At 38.2% G+C, this 6,777-nt stretch overlaps 1 long non-coding RNA gene across 1 annotated transcript; it reads right to left on the bottom strand.

Moving 5' to 3' along the window:
* Positions 1 to 1,421: 1,421 nt before the first annotated feature.
* On the bottom strand, positions 1,422 to 2,734 carry LOC110689003. Its single transcript, XR_002504764.1, has 2 exons — positions 1,780 to 2,734; positions 1,422 to 1,689 (listed from the first exon to the last, which is right to left on the bottom strand). It is a non-coding gene; the product is annotated as an uncharacterized LOC110689003 (long non-coding RNA).
* Positions 2,735 to 6,777: the final 4,043 nt, after the last annotated feature.

Below are 6,777 nucleotides of genomic sequence, written 5' to 3'. Positions count from 1 at the left end.
ATCTTTCCACTCTTCCCAGGAAAATCTCATTTGTTATAGTTTTATTCTCAAAGACTTTTTGGTTTCTTTCATACCAAATACACCAGACAAGTAAAGCTCCCTTTTGGACTAATTTCGAATCAGAAAATTTTCCAACTTTCCACCAAGTTACAAAAAGGACCCAGTTCATCCCATTTCATCATTGCTGCACATCCACTCTCAATCCACAGCGCACTCACACGAGAGCAATCAAATAATGCGTGCCCCATAGTTTTTTCACTACCACACCATGGGCATCCCGCCTCTTCAGTCATGTAATAGGAAGAAGTAGCAATTTAACCGGCAGCGTACCAATGCACATTTTCCGTAAAAAATGGAAAACTTTAGGGCTCACCTTTAACCTCCAAAAGTCAAAATATCCATGAAATCCCTGTGAAAATCGTCTAAGCTGCAACCTTTCCTAATCATGTAAGATGACTTTACCGAGTACTCTCCATCGTTGGTAAAGGCCCATGTGATTTCATCGTCATTGTCATGCTAACTTAAGGGAATAGATAGAATGCATTTCACATCCCTTTCGTTAAAGTGATCTTCAAGTATGTCAATTTTTCATTCGTCACTATCATGTGGAATTAAAGACCCTAGTAGCTACACTCCCTCAATTGGGTTACTCGTCATAAACCTCCCCTCTTCGTATGCTAACCAAGAGTCAGATCAAACGTTCACTTTATTTCCTCTCCCGATTCTCCATATATAACCTTCTAGAATAAGTGCTTTTGATCTCCAAATACTTCTCCATGAATAGCTTCCTACATAACCCAAACCTGCCTCCAAGAAAGTACGGTTTGGATAGTACTTAGCACGCATGACTCTCCCTAACAAAGACTCAGGCTTCCGGATTAATATCCATGCTTGGCGTCTGAGTAGAGCATCATTAAAGACACTTAGGTCTTTGAACTCTTTACCCCCCAAGCATTTCAGAGTGCACATATTATCTCAATTCTTCCAATGAACTTTCCTCTGAGTGCTACTATGACTCCACCAAAAGTTTGCCATTGCTTACTTTATTTTCTGGATGATAGTTGTTGGAAATTTGTAACACCAATGAGGTAGGTCGGGATCTCTTGAATTAAAGCTTTTAAAAGCACCTCCTTCTCGATCCGAGATAATAACTTCTCCTTCCTACCCCGCAGCTTTTTTCACTAGTATAAAAAAATAAATAGCAAGTAGTTCAAACCGCCTAATCGGAAGCGGTTTGAACCGCATACTCTTGGGGGGCTTGCCATTTTCCATTTAAATGGAAATCGGTTTAAAATCGCTTGCCATTTGTAGTTAATGAGCAACGATTTTGGCGCCAAACCGCTGCCCATTATGGCTATAAAAAGTAAAAGAAAATTTTGGTTTTTTTTTTTCACTTAAATTGATACAAAAACACTTACATATGTATAAACATAAATATTTTCATTAATCACTTGTTTTAATATTACATTTTCTGATTTTCATCAAAAAAAAAAAAAAAAACAGTAAATAAATTGATAAATTGGTTGCTGCTCTTGTTTCAATTCCACCACCAGCCATGCGCACCACTAGCCGCGAGCGCCAATTGTATCACCACCACCACCAACCTCCTTCAACCCACCTTCAAAAACAAAAATAAACCCATCTTACCCACCACGACCCCACCAAAACCCCAACCAAAACCAGATATGCCTGAAACAAGACATTACAACCACACATCACCATAAAATTTATAAATAAAACTTAAAAAACAAAATAAAAGATAGACAAAAGGGAACATACCTTGAATTCCACCAAAACCTCAAAAATTGGCTTGAAATTTGAGTTTTAAAGGTTGAATTTGACCTAAAAAACATGAAAACCCACACGCACCACCACCTGCTAGTGTTTGTTAGATTTTGAAACCCACAAATCGAACTTTATAAAATTAAAATCGAAACCCACAAAATCGAAATTGAAATACACAAAATCGAAATCGGAACCCACAAAATTAAAATTGGAACCCACAAAATCGAAATCGAAACCCACAAAATCGAAATAACAACCCACAAAATTAAAATTGAAACCCACAAAATCGAAATCAAAATAAAAATTAAAATTGAAACCTAAAAATCTGAACCCAGACCCACAATATTGAACTCCAAATATGCGTAGTCGAACCCGAAACCTTGTTGTTGTTGTTGTATGGAGAAAAAATGGATTTTGGAGTATGGAGAAAAAATAAAGAAAGAATGAGGCGTGAGAAATGACAATGAAGAAAAAATGAAGAAAGAATGAGATGTGAAAAAATGATAATGAAGAAATGATAAAGAAGAAAGAATGAGAGGAGAGAAGTGAGGCGTGAGAAATGGAAGGGAGAGGAGAGAGGAGAGAGAAGAGAGAGAATGAGGCGTGAGAGGAGAGAATGTGTGAGAAATGAGGCTTAGAGGAGAGAGAGAGCGTGATAAATGAGATAAGTTTTAATTTTTAGGGTTTTTTAGCAAATGGGAAGCGGTTCAATGTTCAAACCGCTTGTCATTTGCATTTTTTCAAGCGGTTCACCTAAAACCGCTTGCCATTTGCTTATTTTTGTTTTTTTATGGGTGTTTTTAGAAGAGGAATTCAATAATCGATGCCTTTGGGGCTGCCTATATAGTTTATTCAACTAGTGTTTTACCCTCTATCAAGAAGGGCTTCAAATACTGCCTTTTTTGATCCATCTACAACAATAGGAATACCGAGATATTTCTCATGTCTGTCAACAAGCCTCATATTCAAGAGACTCACCAATTCTTTACTCTTAATAGTTGTGACCCCTTTGCTAAACGAAACTTCTGATTTTTCATATTTAATTTTCTGGCTGGATACCGCCTTGTATTGGTTGAGAATATCAACTGCAATTATGTGTTCCTATCGATTAGCTCTAGAAAAAGGAGAATATCCAAGGGCCATGTCTGCTTGCTTTGGCCCCATGAATCTCCCTAGTCCAAACTTTATTCTGTAACATCTTGGAAAAAAATCAGAATCAAGAATAAAAAGGTACAGAGACAAGGGATCACCCTGTCAAAGTCCTCTAGAGGGGACGACAGAACCGTATACCCTCCATTTAAAACAAAGGAGTATGAAACAGAAGAAACACATTCCATGATCAAGTTCTCCCATCTTCCATCGAACCCCATAGTGAGAAAAATCTATCTCAAAAACCCCCATTTGACACGACCATAAGCCTTGCTCATGTCCAACTTCATGCTAATCCAGCCTTTCTTTCCCTTACATCTCTTTTTCATCGTATGGAAAATTTCATGAGCGATAAGAGAATTATCTGTTATTAATCTTCCTGGAACAAAAGCACTCTGTTTTTCCGATACAACCTTTGACAATATGTTCTTGAGCCTGATCACATCATACTTATCATCGGACCCTAGAGCTTTGCACGGATGCATTTTAAAATGAGCATGTCTCATTTCCTTGCTTGTGAAAGGCGAAGTAGCTCTGCATTTAATTCAGGGGAAATAAATGGGTCAACACACTTCAAAACTTCATGGGTTGCCTCTGCTGCTGGTAGGGAAGAAAAGAACAAATTTTGTAAAAATTGCAAACAATGTGTTTGAGGTCCTTTTCATCATACTTCCAAACCCCTTTATCATTGAAAAGACCGGAGATGAAAATCTTCTTTTTTCGTTATGAGGCTTTGTGGTGGAAGTAGCTCGTATTTTTATCTCCATCTCTAATCTTTGACACACGGGACCTTAAATACCAGTAGGCCTCCTTCTTGTCATTAAGATCATCAAATAACTTTTCAAGTCTTTTGCGTTCATTACAACTACATGTAGAGATAGGCAGTTGCTGTGCTTGATTAAGAGCTTGTTCCACTTTATCAATATGCTTATCAAAGTCTTTGAATTTAGTTTCACTCCTCTTAAAAAGACCCTTACCCATAGCTGTTATACGGGAAGTATTAGTCAGACCTGTCCTACTCTCCTCTAACTACTTGCTCACAGCTATCATCTACCAACCATGAAGTTTCAAATCTGAACCTCTTTTTATGCTTCTTCTTTTTCTTCGATTTGGCACAGAGTTGAGTGAGGATGGTTGAGTGGTCTGATTTAATACATGTGAGATGTTCTGCTGTTCGATTAGGAAATAAATCAATCCATGTTTATGAGGCCAAAAAGCGGTCCAACCTTTCTCTAACCACATTCTCCACCGTTGTACCCCTTTCTCATGTATGCCATTGTCCCTCATAGCCGATGTTTATGAGGTCAAAATCATTAATAACACCACAAAAATTTGCGATCTCCCTCTTCACTCTATCGACACCCCCTTCCTTTTCCTCGTAACTCAAAATTTCATTGAAATCTCCCCCAAATAAAATTGGGATGTCACTTTCACCAACAATGTGTCGAATTAAGGCCCAAGTCTTGTGTTTGTCTTATTCTTTCGACCACCCATACACCCCCAACAAATCTCCATTTCCAAACTTCATTGTGCAGAATATCTCCTCAAATATTGTATTACGAAAAGGATACAATCGTCATATCCACATCATCCCTCCAATAAAGACATAATCCCCTCGCCTTCTTTCTGCTAGATACTCCAAAAGCGTTGGTAAAACCAAGCCTCTCTTTAAGGTTTTCTACCACATTCTTCTTAACCATCGTTTCCGACAAAATAAAAATATGTAGGAGGCATAGAGATTACTCCACTAACGGAGTTAATAAACTGATCAAGGGTTGCCAATCCCTCGACAGTTCTAACACATTAGAAGCATAATGCTCGGCGGGGTTGGGACAAGTAAACATCCACCACATCATTGTCAATCCACATCGAGCTATCCAACTTGGACCTTTTCCCACTAGATTGATACTCCTCTATATCAGCAGAATCCAACTCCAGGTTGCATTTGTTAATTGTTCTTTTCAAGAGGTGAATTTTTATCTCTTATCACTGAGCCATCACTACCATCTATCTACATGAAGTTCATAGCTCCCCTTCCTTGCCCTTTAGAAAACGTCTTCATTTTCCTCCCCGTCTCGCCTCCCTTCTTGCTACTGATGCCCACTACAAAGCTGAGCGGATTCTTTATGGGTTTTGGTGCCGCAAATTCTACTCTCGGCTCGTCCCATCCCTTCTTCAAAAAACCAATATTGCTATCACACATCTGATTTACATCCAGGCCATTGAGAGAACTAACAACAATCACGGTTCCGTCCTGTTGCAGCTCATGTTTCTCCATGTTAGTTTGAGGATGAGTTAGAAGAATCATAGGTTGTGATTCAACTCTGTTTCCCTCCTCTTCATTAGTTGTTTAGAGCTTACTCTCTTTTGTCACAAAAAGAGAGCACTTGCAAGAAGGTAGCTCATTCATCTCCTCCAATTCCTTCATGCACCCCCTCCTAGGTGAAGCCTTAAGCCTAGTCCCCCAAACCAGGCCCTTTTTCTTCTCTTCTTCAGTTATGGCAGAGCAATCCTTCTCTGAATGCTTCATGCTGCCGCAAGCAAAGTAGAAAAATGGGAGTCTCTCATAAGCAAACTCAATTATCACCTCTTTTCCCCTTATATCAATTGTTTTTGAAAACGCCTCAAAGGTTTTGTGACATCCATAAGTAGGCGAGCTCGTCGAAAACAATCAAGACCTAAAGTGTCATCCTCTATTTCAATCAATTCACCCATCCCACTAGTAATAGCTTTGACATGTTCATTCAAGTGGCAATTAAAAAGCAAACCCTTAATTCGCACCCAAAAGGGCGAGGCCCTGGTTGTTCTTCTTCCTCCACCTCCTTCAAAAGAATAAGGATGTTGTCATAACACCACGGCCTCCCATCATAAACCTTCTCCTTATCCCTCTAAATCTCCAATGCTAGAATGGGAAGGCAAACAAATTGGGTCCTAAAACCCTAATTACCAATTTGTGGGATGGTGCCCAAATTTTTAGCATTGTTCTTTTGAAAGCCTCTACATTGAAAGGCCTCTATGTGAGTAATTTTCCCACCAGCAATGGTTCTAGGTTTTCTTGCGGTTCAGTTGTCGTAATTTCGCCAAGGTCAAAAACTCCACCGCCATTATCATCTAATTTGAGTCCGGAATAATGCGAGATAAGATCGTCTGCCATTTTTGCTAGAAAAAACAGCCAAGAGTCCAGCAAAACCGTCCAGAGAATGGTAGCCCAACCTATCGGGGCTAGGGATAATGCCCTTTCTTTCGAGGAAGCTTATTTTTTTTTGGCTAACCGGAATATTGTATTAGAATCTATTATTTAATTGATTGTATAATGAAGAACGTCGTATTTTTTTTATTATTATTATTATTTTTGGGTTAATTTTTTAATTTTTTTTACAATATCACCGGTTCACGTTATTCAATTAAAATGAATGGTTGTGATTTGATTTAATACAATGACCACAATTTTATTGTGGCCATTCAAAAGTCAGATAGAGAAAATAGTCTTTTAAATAATTACGAGTATTACCTTTTTGTCATGCCATCTGATATTCCGTCCATTTCCCTAGTACACATCAGTCACTTTCTATGGTAGAACAAGAGTGAAATGTATATGATGCATGTAATTGCCTAAGTATAAGGCTGTTGCAAACAACTAGGTGAGGAGTATCGTAAGTAAAACGATAAAAATAGCCAACTAGGTGACTTTTTTGACTTTATTTTGATTGAAGATTTATTTGGTTCCTATAATTATTTACTTAATGATACTGCTTGGATTTGGGAAGACTGAAAATGAAAGAGTGTAAAATTGTGTGGTGATAATAATCCGCTAATCCCAATAAATATTTAGAATTAAAACAT

This window comes from Chenopodium quinoa, unplaced genomic scaffold (assembly GCF_001683475.1).
Source record: "Chenopodium quinoa cultivar QQ74 unplaced genomic scaffold, ASM168347v1, whole genome shotgun sequence".
NCBI classification, from domain to species: Eukaryota; Viridiplantae; Streptophyta; class Magnoliopsida; order Caryophyllales; family Amaranthaceae; genus Chenopodium; species Chenopodium quinoa.
Note: the sequence above shows the minus strand (reverse complement) of the source record. Positions and strands in the feature narration are given on the sequence as shown.